At 38.6% G+C, this 13,724-nt stretch overlaps 1 long non-coding RNA gene across 1 annotated transcript; it reads right to left on the minus strand.

Moving 5' to 3' along the window:
* Positions 1 to 3,463: 3,463 nt before the first annotated feature.
* LOC306879050 lies at positions 3,464 to 8,425 on the minus strand. Its single transcript, XR_013784982.1, has 5 exons — positions 8,339 to 8,425; positions 6,390 to 6,538; positions 6,145 to 6,321; positions 5,878 to 6,015; positions 3,464 to 4,395 (listed from the first exon to the last, which is right to left on the minus strand). It is a non-coding gene; the product is annotated as an uncharacterized lncRNA (long non-coding RNA).
* Between the last annotated feature and the right edge of the window lie 5,299 nt (positions 8,426 to 13,724).

Here is a 13,724-nt window from a genome sequence, read left to right on the forward strand (position 1 = left end):
TTCCATTTGCCCTGGTCGAGAACCCCTGATTTACAGATCTTAGAGACCATCAAGGCCATCTAAGCCTCAGCTAAACCAGAAAAAAACCCTAAGGCTGGATGAAGGTTTTCCAGCATTGATTAAAACTTGGCATGTGGCAGTATGTGTCTGTGTTGTTAGATCAGATGGTTTTGAAGAACTAGTCATGTGAGTTGCCCTTTGTTGGAGACTACCGAAAGTCCCCGAGATGCGTATGTTTGGTTCTGGCCCGCATGTGGGTGGTCTCGCATCTGGAGTGGTTCTTTGTTCCTGCCAGCTATGCTCTTCTCTGCTGTGATGAGGCATCTTGTGTGCGGCTCTTGTCTGTGAGGATTAAAGAAGCTGCCGTTTTTAGTTGGTTTTCTGATCAGATGAGTTTGAGATGAAGACATGGTTTGGAGATAACAAGCCTTTTGTCATCGATATTATAGTTAGTTTGATGAATCTTCATGAAAGTATAATGGATAAATCGATTTTCTAGATTTTTTTAAAACGGAAGCGGTAACATTTTAAATGCTTCGAATACTTTCAAAATATAACGGTTCTGAACATGTGAAACTTTAGTTTTTGATTAATCTCAGACTAGCAATACAGGGTAAACCAACTGCTTCATGTGCTTTTTCAGAACAGTAATGTCATAAATTGTTTAATCATTATCAATGGGTACTTAAACCAGCCTTATCTAGTTTGCTTGTCTTATTAAATCTGGTTTGCTGGTTTTAGATGGGTTTTGGGCACATCTGGTTTAGACTGAAAGACAAGCTCATCAACCAACTAAACCACCTAGGCACCAGACTAGGAGACCAACTAAGACCAGAAAAAAACAGCCTAAACCGCTTTTAGATTGGTTTTGGGCACTTGTTAGTTGATTAGGCTGGGAGACTAACAAAGACCAAAAAAAAACAGCCTAAACTGATTTGACATGTATTTTGGACACTTATTGGCTTGTTTATACTGGAAGACAAACTTGTTGGCCAACTTGAACCACCTGGACACCAGACTAGGAAACCAACTAAGACCAGAAAAAAAATGGTTTTAGATTGGTTTTGGGCACGTGTTAGTTTTATTAGGCTGGAAGAACAACCAAGACAAGAAAAAGACCAACCATAACCAGCCTAAACTGGTTTTGGTTGTATTTTGGGCACATAGCTGGTTTAGACTGTGAACCAGCTGAACCAACTGGACACCAAACTAAGACCAACTTAGACCAGAAAAAAGCCTAAACTAGTTTTAAATGGGTTTTGGGCATTTGACAATTAGTTGGGCTGCTTTTGGTAACCAGGTAAACCAACTAAAAAACAGCATGGCCAGATTGGAAGACAATTAAGACCAGCAAATAAGCTTAGGCTGGTTTAATCAGGTTTTTTGTTAATCAGAAGGGGCATCGTGCACGTTTTTTTCCTGACCCCAAACTCATCGTTGTTATCAAGTGCTGCTCTAGAGTTAGCTCAAAAAATGTTTTTATGGGAAACATTGTTACATTGAGCTCTCTAGCTGTCAAAGTTTCTACAAACAGATCTCTAAGCATATTATAATTTAGTATGTGTGGGACACATATTCGATAAACACATGAACAGTCTGCTCGCAGAAGGTTCTAGAACAGGCTTTTAGACCTTGGATTTTCTGCCTCTCTGTACAGTAGATACCACACAGTACTTTGTGACCGTTGTCCATCATTCTTACTCTATGCATATGTACCGGCGAGTCCTGCCTTCCTATAGCACTGCAGGGACTCGCTACGCTGCTCCTTCACCCCACTCCACTGTGACTAACATTCGTGATGTCCGTAACTCCTCCTCATCACTGTCTACCTGTCATCCCCATCAGCCCAACAAGTAGGACATTGCTTTCGAAAGGGCTACCATTCTTTTAAAATGGACAATACACTGGACGATAAGCTGGAACCTCTCCTGGAACGGTGCTCCTTAGTTTGGTGGACTTGGTGGAGAGCTGAACCGCCGACTCTAAATGGATGAGTCGGGTCCTCCACACCCATAACAGATAATGATAATATTCCTGTCTGTACTCTTTGTGACCTGTGGGGGAAAAAAAAAGACCTCTATTTTGGTTTCCCCCTATGAGATCATGTTGACATGATGTGTATTACTTGAAGAACTGTTCATTTTTTGTATGGTTTGTAGGTGTTAATTTCAGGAGAGGGGGAGGAAGGAGGGCCTGTCATTCCTGTCATTTGAGGAAACGTGCGTACCGGTTATTCCATAGCTGTTTGGACACATTTTGTATGCTGTTTGTTGCACAAACTTTTTCAAGAAGCCTTCTGCACTGTGTAAATGATTACATAGGATGGGGGAAGGGTGACCGTTGCAGTCCAATGAGTCTGAATCATGATTTGTAAATATGTTTTCATACAGCAAAACTTTTGATAAGGTTTTAAACATTTCTTGTATAAAGAAGATGTGTATATTAGTCTCCTGGAAGAAAAAGAGTGTAGACCATATGGATTTGTTTGTACTCAAGAGCACTGGATTTCTTTACTACTTGATTGTAACTAAAATTAATAATCTGCCAAAGTGTTTTCAATTTTCTTTTTCTTTTTTCCTCCTGGTCTTAATTTTATTTTTGCTTTTTAACCGTAAATATTGCAGAAATAGTGTTTAATTTGTGTCTGTACATTTATTTAATAGATAAATTAAATTGTAATTCTATTTAATAGGTTAGATTCAGTGTTGAAAGAGAGGGTTACAGTTTAATTTATTGGTGCCTTGTATGTGTTCATGTATATTTTCCAATAATGTTATGTTTTTTTTTTTTTTTTCTGGTGTCTGTGTCAGTGGGTCGGAGGTGGAGGGAATAGGGAGGGGGTTTTAATGTTAGCAAAACTGTACTTACATGGAATATCTGTACTGTATGCCAAAATGGTCTCACTCACGTTTCTATGAAATTCAAGTTGTTGATAAATATCTATATATTGATATATTAAATTGTTAAAAATAGCTCTTTTGTTGCTCTTTGTCTCCTTCTTGTGCACTGGCTAAATGAAAACAGTTGTCAATTGTTTGTGGTTCTGTTGTTCCACTGCATAAATTCGCCCTTCCCTGCATACCAGCTCATGATTCTTGTCAGTATGCCGACATTGCGGTTATGCCTGGCTCCCCAGAGGAGACGGTGGCTCGGTGCCTGGTAATGGAAAGAGGAACTCCCCCACCAGGTGTCACACTGTGATTTTGCTAATGTCTGTGGTGAGTATTAGCCTCCAGGGAGACCTAAATAAAATGGGGAAACTGCTTGAACTCCCAGCGGCTGCCCCTGACAGTGGGCAGATTTGATGAATGTGATTTTTACAAAGTTGCCATGGTGTTCACCCGAAAATCTACATTCTGTAACCATTTACGCACCCTTATGTGGTTCCAAACTCGTATGACTATTTCTTCTGCAAAGCACAAAAGATATTTTGAAGAATTTCATACAAAAGAAATTCAGGTTTGGAATGATACAAGGGTAATAAATTTATTTATTTTTGTTGGTCAAATATCCATTCAAGTCAATAGCCATGTGGGGCAAGTGAACCGACATACACTATAGCTCTATTACACTATGGGCATCCCAAGTTTGAATCCCGGATTGAGGACCTTTCCTAATCCCACTCTCACTTCGCTTCCAGTCTGTTCTACATGATCTTATCATAACAAAGGCAAAAATAAATCCATTCGAGAGCAGAATACCCACAATAATCTGGGATCTGGGAAGAAAAATTGAATCTGTAACTTGTTGACCTTTGACCAACTTGTTAACTGATTCTTTTGATGAAGCACATTATTTGTTTTTATAATCACTCTTAACAGCAGAATTGCTACACTGTAAAAAAAAAATTCAGACCTCCCCAACTCAAAATGTTCTAGTAACTGATTACATCTAAATTTTTCCATTGGATTTGTGCTAACTGAATTTGATCAATTGTGGCAACAGTCTGTTAACATTGGCTCAATGAGAAATAATATGTTGAGCCAATTGGGAAAAAATAAGTCTACCAAACCAAGTTATTGGCCCAATTAAATATTAGTAGCATACATTTTTTGTTTTACCTAATTTAAAAATGTATATTGGTAAATGTATAGTGCTAAAGCAACCTTACTGAATTGTTTATTCCCTGTTGTCCCAAAAGAAAATTAAAAAGTTATTAAATGATACACTATTAAGTATCCCTTGTACTCCAGGATAAGTGCATAAAATAATCCAAAAACGTACAATAAATGCATTTACAAAGTCTCCTAAATTGTCAAGCACTACCTCCTCTTCCAGGACAACGGAGACTTTCAGCGCACTTGACAGGGCCCATGAAGTGCAACTGCTGCTGCTTTCTATTTAAAGAATTCCCATTTTCATTAAAGTTGTGTGGTTCTCCAATGGCTCTGTACTCTGTAAAAAAAAATTAAATAAAAAAAACATTTTAATATATATACATTAAGTATAAATATATAAAATTATTTATATATACTTTATATATGAAGTATACAATAGAAATGTCAATACTAAGTCTACATTAGAATTAGCAGCCTACATTACACCAAGCCATGTCTCATGGCAGCTCTCAATAAAGCAACCCCTCACAAATTACATCTAAGAGCTAATAGTATGGACTAAACGTATATCCAAAAAGAACTACTGTTAAATATTCACTGTGAAATTCTAAGTGGTTCCTTTTCTACACCAAATGGTGCCTCGTGAGCTCAGACCTATGGTGGGTTACACTAATGGGAACAAAAAAATTGTTATAGCAGAAACATATTCCTTGTGTCTCATACATCTCATATATTCATCATAAAGTGAGATAAAAATAATTTAGTTCAATAACTTTAGGTAACTGAGAGATAGGGGTGTGCAATATTGACAAAAATTAAATCTCAATATTTTCTGGGATTTTATAGATAATGATAATTAGACAATATTTTGCTGAGTGTGTTATTGTGCTGGTCTCTTAAAGGGTAACTAAACCCCTGGTCAGAGCCTAACTCCACCCACTGGCAATATTTGAAAAATGCTGGAAAAGTGGGCAGAGCAGAGACAGAGGGGATGAACCGAGGGCGGGGCTGAGCGGGGGGCGTGCACCTGTGTCCCGCAGTGACGGATTGATTGACAGTTGTCAGACTCGCAAAGATGGAGAGTGACTGGAGTGACGCCAGTAGCTATGCAACAGTGCGGTCATTCGATGTAGAGGACTTTTCTCCCCCACCTTCACCTGAAGTGGAGGAGGGTGAATTGTCTGTGGACACAGGGCCAGAGCCTTATCAATTCGAATCAATAAATAAATCATCCTAACAAAGTAGTAATAAACATTCTCATGTTGTAGGTAGTATACAGGTGTGACCAGATTGGTGGAGTGGGTTGTATAATAGCCCATCCAGGCTTTGAGCCAGTATAGCACTAAACCCCTATGTGTTACAAGCTGTATATGGCACTTATCTCCAGTTATGGATCAGATTCTAGACATTCTCCACCTATAAATCCATTATAATACATCATTAAAAAGCTTTTTCAAGTGAAAACCATTTTGTTGAATGTTGTAGATGACAGACAGATGTGTCCAAGCTGGCAGAGTGGGTATAACATCCATACCAGGCTTTAAGTAGCTCTTTACCTTGTGTTTGATGGAAAATGTCTATTGAACTTATTGGTAGCTACAGTGTTGAAATGCAAGAGCCAGTGTTAAACAGGCTGATTCCATAAAGAAGAGAATTTGCTAGATGGGGGATACCTAGAGCAGCCTGTACAACAGTACAAGTGATCATAACTTCATGCGCTGTTTCGAAAGATTATAGTATATTGACTACATTGAACAGTGTAGTACTGTAGTGTCTAATACATTTAGTCAGCAAGTACTTCAAAGCAAAGTCTCAGAACCTGTAGTGCTAATTGGAGCTGTTGAAGCGAAGTGAAGCTGTTTTGAAAGACAGAACCGAAGAGATGATACATAGCAGCAAACTTAAGGGTGAGGATGAAGTATCTTTAAAGCGACACAGAAACAGAAACGATGTCCTTCTGAAATTTAAAAAAAAAAAAATTATATATATATATATATATATATATATATACACACACACACACACACACTTATTTCTTAGATTATACATAATTTTGATGACAATAACATAAGAGATTATCACACACCTCATGTGTTCTTAAAGAACCGTGACCTGTGTCTGCTCACTGCCTCCTCCTTGTCGGGCCGAATAAACTGAGCACACAGTTTTTCTGGCACAGCCATTTGTCCAGAGAAGTCCAGGTACGGCTGAGGGTCTTCCACCACATGGTGGAACAGCAGCTCCATTAATTTGTCAATGTAGCCTTCAGAAAGACAATTATTATAATATATTTTTTTCTGAGATAACTGGGATAAGGCAAGCATAAGTTACCTGTGGTAGGATTGCTCTTCAGAGCTCTCACTGTGAAATCGCCATGCTTAAACTTCGGGAAAACAATTGCGTATCGCAGATCACCAGCTGCAGTAGATGCCTGTGATCTGCCTACATTTTCATTATAATGCATCGCAGCAAGCTGTAGTCTGAAAGGAAAAAAAATACATTAATCACTAAACAATAATCTCTAACATGACTTAATAAGTGAAGTGAAGTGACATTCAGCCAAGTATGGTGACCCATACTCGGAATTCGTGCTCTGCATTTAACCCATCCAACGTGCACACACACACCGTGAACACACCCGGAGCAGTGGGCAGCCATTTTATGCTGCAGCGCCCGGGGAGCAGTTGGGGGTTCGGTGCCTTACTCAAGGGCACCTTAGTCGTGGTATTGAGGGTGGAGAGAGCGCTGTACATTCACTCCCCCCACTTACAATTCCTGCCGGCCGGAGACTCGAACCCGCAACCTTTGGATCACGAGTCCAACTCTCTAACCATTAGGCCACGACTTCCCCAAATAATAAGATAACTTCAATAAGTTACAAATGTGTTTTTACAGGTTACAACATTGTAGTGAATTTAGTAAGCAGCACTAAATGTGTAATCCATTATCCTGTTTACCTGCACAACATTCCTTTGAAGGAGCACACCACATTTTTGGGTGAGAACTTCCGAATGAGGCTGTGGAAACACTCGATTCCAGAGGTGTGGTATTCTGGACTAATTTACTTGCATGTCTTTAACAAGACGTGGTGACAACAAAATTGCCGTGAATTTCTCACATGCTGTTTGGAGAAGCCCATTTCCACCTCGATTGCGTTGGAGAAGCAATCCCGCGTAAAATGCAGGTTACACACTCCAGCTCTAGGGGGGAACTCAAGGTCTTCCAGGCCAAGTGCATGCAACCACTGGCACCTAATTTTCAAGTCTGCTGGAAAGTTATGCAGTCCAGCAGTGCTGTTGCAACCAGCAACACCTATGTCCCATCCTAACCACTGTACTAAATACAGATAAAGGTAATGCTAAAATTCTATGCTAACTTAATGCTATCCTAACTGATGCAATACTATGCTAATAACTATGCTTCTAACAATACTACACTAACAACTGTATGCTAATTAACTAACTAGGCTACACAAAATAATCTTAATAACTATATAAATGGTTATGCTAACTAGATGCTAATATACGCTATCTTGATCGTTTTCAATACTCGCAATTCCAACTCCTGACTCGCTACAGTGGTTTTGATGGAACAAGATGTTTTTATACCAGGGGCTGAGCCTATGCCAAGGGCGTGGTTAGTTCGTGCAGGGGCGTGGTTAATAAGTGCCATCATATGTCACAGCCGGGGTATGCAAAGTCCAATAGGACTTTTTTACACCATATATTGTAGAATTAAAACACTTTATAACCAAATGTCAAAACATTTACTTGAATCAATGCACACCACTAATAAAGACACAGTCTTACAGATCATTAACTCAAAAAAGTTGCTTTAGGGTTTAGTTACCCTTTAAGGAATATCGTGGACAGCCGGCTCCTAAAGTTTTTGATATGAATTATTTTTGTTGGCGAAATAGAGCAAAAACAGGCAATAATGCGTCTAAAACGCATCTTGTTTATTGAACTGTTGTAAAGAAAACGCACCGTACATGCGCACGCGCATTAGTCTAATCTTCATCACGGAATATTAATGTATTCATGCACTATGTAAATTAGGCGTGTTTTGTTTGGTTTTTGCGATATACATGATAATGTCAAATCCCACATCGTTAAAACAACAATTACAATGTTATCACAGACAATATATATCGCACACTCCTGCCAAGATATCAGTATGGGCTAAACTAAGTTAAACGCCAAGATGTCACCAGTAAAGTTATTCTGCTAAATACAATGTAGTAACGTTACGTGAAACATGACTTAATAGTCAGTACTCACCATAACTTTAATGATAGAAAATACGTCTGTAGTGTAAATGGTGTTCTTTCGCCCTTCAGCATCGGCTCATCTCTCTCTCTCTCTCTCCCGCGCAAAGGAATTTGAATTCACTACAGCAACGGTTTCTCTCAGGCGCGTGCGTACACGATGTTTTTTGCTGCAAAGCTTGTTCGGCCAACACAGATTTTTCACTTGTGCTTGATAGATTGGCTGAGCACAATTTAATATGTTCGGTGAATGTATATTTTTTATTTTAACTTCAGACCTTCAGCTAAAATGACCACCATGCATTTTTTTTTTGTTTGGGGAGAATTATTGGGAAGAAATTTGTTGTCAATATTTATTTGTCAGTTCCCACAATTTTTCAAAATGTAAATTTTTTACAGTGTGATGAAAAATTACATTACCCATGATTCTAAGAAATTTCCTCCAATCAGATAATCAAGGTGAGAAAGTCACACCAAAAAAGTTTTGAGACTCCCATAAAGCACAACAAATGACCTGTGTGTGTGTGTGTGTGTGTGTGTGTGTGAATTGTGGTGACTTTCCATAGACTTCCTATTACTTTTATACTGACCAAACGATATTTTCTATCCCCTAACCGAAGACTAACCCTAACCCTTACAGAAAATCTGTTTGCATTGTTACACTTTCAGATAAACATAATTTACTATTTTTAATAAAAAAAAAAAAATGTCCCTCATGGGGACTCCAGGCCGGTCCCCAAAATGTCAAAAATTTCAGGTTTTACTATCCTTGTGGGGACATTTGGTCGCCACAATGTAGCATAAACAAGTACACACACACACACAAACGAGTGTGTGAGTGAGTGTGTGTGATTTATATATCATTGTCATTCGTAATGCTTCATGGTATTGTAGTTTTTTCCAACAATAAAGTTGTTCCCCTTCAATTCAGGCACTTTACATTGCTATGGGAAATACATTTTCCTCTAAGCCTTATTGTATCACGCCAGTGAAACTAGCCAATGGCGTTCAGGCGCGCAAAATATGAGCGGGAATCCCACTCTATATACATCCCACTCATATTTCGTGTGCTTGAACGCCATTGGCCAGTTTCACTGGTGTGATTCAATAAGGCTTCAGTAGTATTAGAGGAAAATGTATTTCCCATAGCAATGTCTCGTTCACTCATTTCGGGGAACCGAAGTTACATAAGTAACCAAGAGCGTTATTTACTCAGTCTTGAACCTTTGTCTTGTCCAATTCTCAGATACTTTTTTGATTCAAATCAAAGATTATAATGTTGTGATTCTCCTCATAGCTGGTTGGTTTGGTTTAAAAATGAATGGGAAACATACTTCGGGAACCAAAGCTGCTGAAAAAGTTGCCACTAATTCACTCTATTGTAGCTCTTTATGAGCTGATGATATTGAGGAATGCTGCTTTTTTAAAGCAGTCTTTAATGGTATGGTAGCTGACAATGGTTTGCGTAATGAAATTAATCTCTCCTCCCCAAGCGGATTTGGCCTGTGGTAGGGGACCAACAGTTGTGAGGGCACCTTGGTTCGTCTTTACATAGATAACCCTATTTATCATTCTCTTTGTTAGTTCAGTTATTTTGCCCATTGTAGCAGTCTCTGAAAACATTCCTCAAAGAGAATCTATGAAAGATTTTTATTTTTTGTCCCCCAATCCCTAATCACTGCTGTCCCTCAAGAAATGAAAAGGATATTTTCACAAGTACAGTTATTTCCTCTTCCTATTTTTTCAGCTTTATTTCAGCACCGCGGATGACATTTAGCGCTCCCTCCTACTGTGAGAACATCCAATTATTATGCAGCTGGTCCCACTGTGGCAAAGGGAGCTGGGTGTGTCTGTGTCATCTGTCTAGGTGAAAGGGGGGGACAGAGCATTCGCTAAAAGCTATTAAGACTTAATTACTGCTAAAAAATCGTTCTTGTACCAGGGAGTGTGTTGTTCACAAATAAACAAGGAGCTGGAAAAAGGGCATGGAAAGCATGAAGATAATACTGATTAGGATGGGGAAATGAAAAGTAGCATTTCCCTCCTGATTTTTTTTAAAGGGATAGTGCATCCAAAATTTTATTTAGCCCCAATGTCATTCCAAACCTGTAAGAAGAAATGCTACTATGCAGTTACTATGAACTTGAAAAGAAGCTTTCAAGTTTCAAATCGGAGTAAATTTGTTCAAAATCCCAAAATTTTAATTTTCTAAATGTGTGTTATGCACATATGTTTTTTAAAAAAAGTATCCTTGATGTATGCAAGATTTCTCTAATCGTTTAGTCAGTTTAAACCCCACCCCTGCAAGCTCTCAGTCTGCCTCCATTTTTTAGTGCCACGCCCACAACTAAAAATACAACCAACAACCAATAAAAACAAGTCCCTGCCCTTTCTTTAGTTTTATAAGATGTTACACTTGGATCGACATTACAATATGCAAGTAAAATCTGTTGCTGTTTTCCATTTCATAGCAACTTTAAATTTCGCCACACATGGCGCACTCTACACTATGTACTATGTACTCAACTAGTGTACATGAGAGTCTTATAGCCCCTTCCCCTCCGCTATGCAATTAAAACTGTGACTGCAGAGTGCATGAAATGTCCAACTCTCCACATTTTGCTTTTTGGGTTAAGTGCATCATCTGGATACATAAAGTGCACTTTTTCTTTTTGGAACTTTTCAGTGTGTACACACTATTCGTACTATTTAGGCCCTGTCCCAAATCGGACCCTAAAACCTTGCAATCTTCCTCTGAGCTCACACTTTCGTGATTGAAGACACCCTTCTGAAAGCTAAATTGATGAATGCAACACCCTATGAGCTCAAAGACTTAATGGACATGCACATGTGGCAGCCATTGTAAGTACGCAAGTGTGAAGTATGCATTTCGAACAGGGCCTTTGTCTAACGCTCCTACGTTTACTGATGAGCATCATCCATCCTAGCTTTGCTTGGTGCATTCGTGACAGAAATAGTGATGTCAAATTTGTGAATAATTGTTCTTTTGAGTTCTTTCCTTTTAATCTTTTCACTGTATATTTGGAAAATGACTTTATATTGCAAAATTGTTCTGAATTTGTACACTGTTATGACTTTGATTTGATTGATTTAAACTAGCCTAATAGAATTAATATCACTAAGTCTCACACACAGGTATAATGAAAAGTAGCTTCACAAGACAAGACCTGAAACAGGCTAAATAAATATAATAATTGTTATTATAAAAAAGCTCCTGTCTTCTCATGGCTGTACCAGTACATTATAACTCTCATTGTTTTGTCCTTCAACAGAAGAGTAAATAAAATAATTAAATACCCCCTTTATTTGATTTTGATTTGATAGACTTTATTAATCCCTTTATATGTGATTTTGCATTTTAAATCACATCTCATTTATGTAATTGTAATAAATACATAAAAGTCAGTATACTTTAGCCATTCTGCTCTAATATGTAGTGTATTTTTAATCTCTCTCATCGCCTCATATTGTCTTGAAATGTTCCTTTGTCATTTCTTCTATGATCGTTCATTTGTGCTTCACATCTGTGTCGTGTGTTGGCTCTCCTGTGTTATTCTCTGTTTTATTGTGACACTCGTCCACTGTGAATGGAGCCAGCAACTGAGAGATCTCCAACAACAAGTGTTCCCCAGAGAACAGAAACCAGACACGTCTGTAGAACAAAGCTGCAATGCTTGTGTGAAGCCAAATGTTAAACTCTGCGTTTAGTATGCCAGGAACATTTCAGCAGTGTTGTCATACACTTATGTTCTGCCTCTGTTCCGCTTTTGATATACAGAGATTTAAAAAATGTATACAGGTACATCTAAAAAAATTAGAATATCATGAAAAAGTAAATTTTCTCTTGTTACTTATTTCAAAAAGTGAAACTTTCATATATTTTAGATTCATTATATGTAAAGTAAAACATTTCAAAAGTTTTTTTGTTTTAATTTTGATGATAAAAACGCTACAAAAGACCAAGGATAAAGGAGGACTAGATCTACCTAACTTTCACCACTATTTCTTAGCCAACAGGCTTCAACACATTTCAGGGTGGTTAAAACACACCCTCTTAGATGAGCCTTGGCTAGATGTAGAACAGGCATTATGCAATAATATAGAGATTTCGGATCTGCCATTCATTAGCTTGATCATCAAACGACACGTATGCTTCAAAAGCATCAGTATCAGCTCTTCTCTGACAGCATGGTGGGAGTTTCTAAAAATGACTGAGTCTTCACTAATCCCATGCAAACGTACCCCCATCTGGAACAATCCTGACATATTACTAAACAATAATATGATGAACCTCACAGATTGGAGTTGTAAAGGTATTAAATACCTGGAACATATATTAGAAGGGACAGACTTTATTCCCTTTGACAAATTAGTTAAACAATATGGGATTAACAAAAACAGATTTTTAGAATATCAACAAATTAAATCTATTGTAAAAGGGAAATTTAAATCTAATCATATCAAATTACAAATACCACCAAGTGTGGCAGATTTTCTTAATCTCAAAACCCCCAAATTAATGTCTAAAATATACAGGACACTTTCCAAAATAGATGAATCAGTATCACTTCCTATTGCAAAATGGGAGGCAGATCTAGCAGTAAACTGGGACCATAATTTCTGGTCTCAGATATGTTTAAAAACCTTTGAACTGATTAGAAATCCTGGTTTACAATTAATACAATACAAAATCCTGCATAGAGTGCACTACACAGGTCATCGGATGTTCAGGATGGGTCTTACAGCTTCTAACAACTGCTCACACTGTCAAGGCAATACACCTGACAATTACATCCACGCTCTATGGTTCTGTCCACCTGTTCAGAGGTACTGGTACAGGATTTGTGAAGATTTATCAAAGTGTCTTAAATGCTCTATTCCAGCCTCTCCTTCAGTCTGCTTGTTGGGCGACCTAGATGGTGTCACTACAGAAGGTAACACAATCCACATGGCTTTCACTGCCCTATGCATTGCTAAGAAGACTGTCCTCATGAACTGGAAAAATAAAAATAATCTTAATATCAACCAATATAGAAATTATTTGTGGGATTATATTAGTCTTGACACAGCTTCTGCTGCCACATTAGATCAATCTCTCTGGACTCCTTTGATCAGCTCCATCACCTAGTGTGAGTGGGGGTCCTGATTCTGTCCGGCTGTGGTTTTTGCTGTTGGGGTGGCCATATGGGCTTGGGGCATCTGGGAGTTCCCTGGGGGTGGGTTTCTTGGGGGGTTCGGCGCTGGGGCTGCGATCTTGGCCTGGATGGGGTATTGGTGACTCTTGGGTGCTGTTTTTCTGGCGGCTGCATGCGGCGCTACTGGGGATGCCTGTGCCGGCGGACGTAGGTTGCCGGCCTGGCGGCTGTACTATTCCAGGG

This window comes from Barbus barbus, assembly GCF_936440315.1.
Source record: "Barbus barbus genome assembly, chromosome: 13".
In the NCBI taxonomy this organism is placed as follows: Eukaryota; Metazoa; Chordata; class Actinopteri; order Cypriniformes; family Cyprinidae; genus Barbus; species Barbus barbus.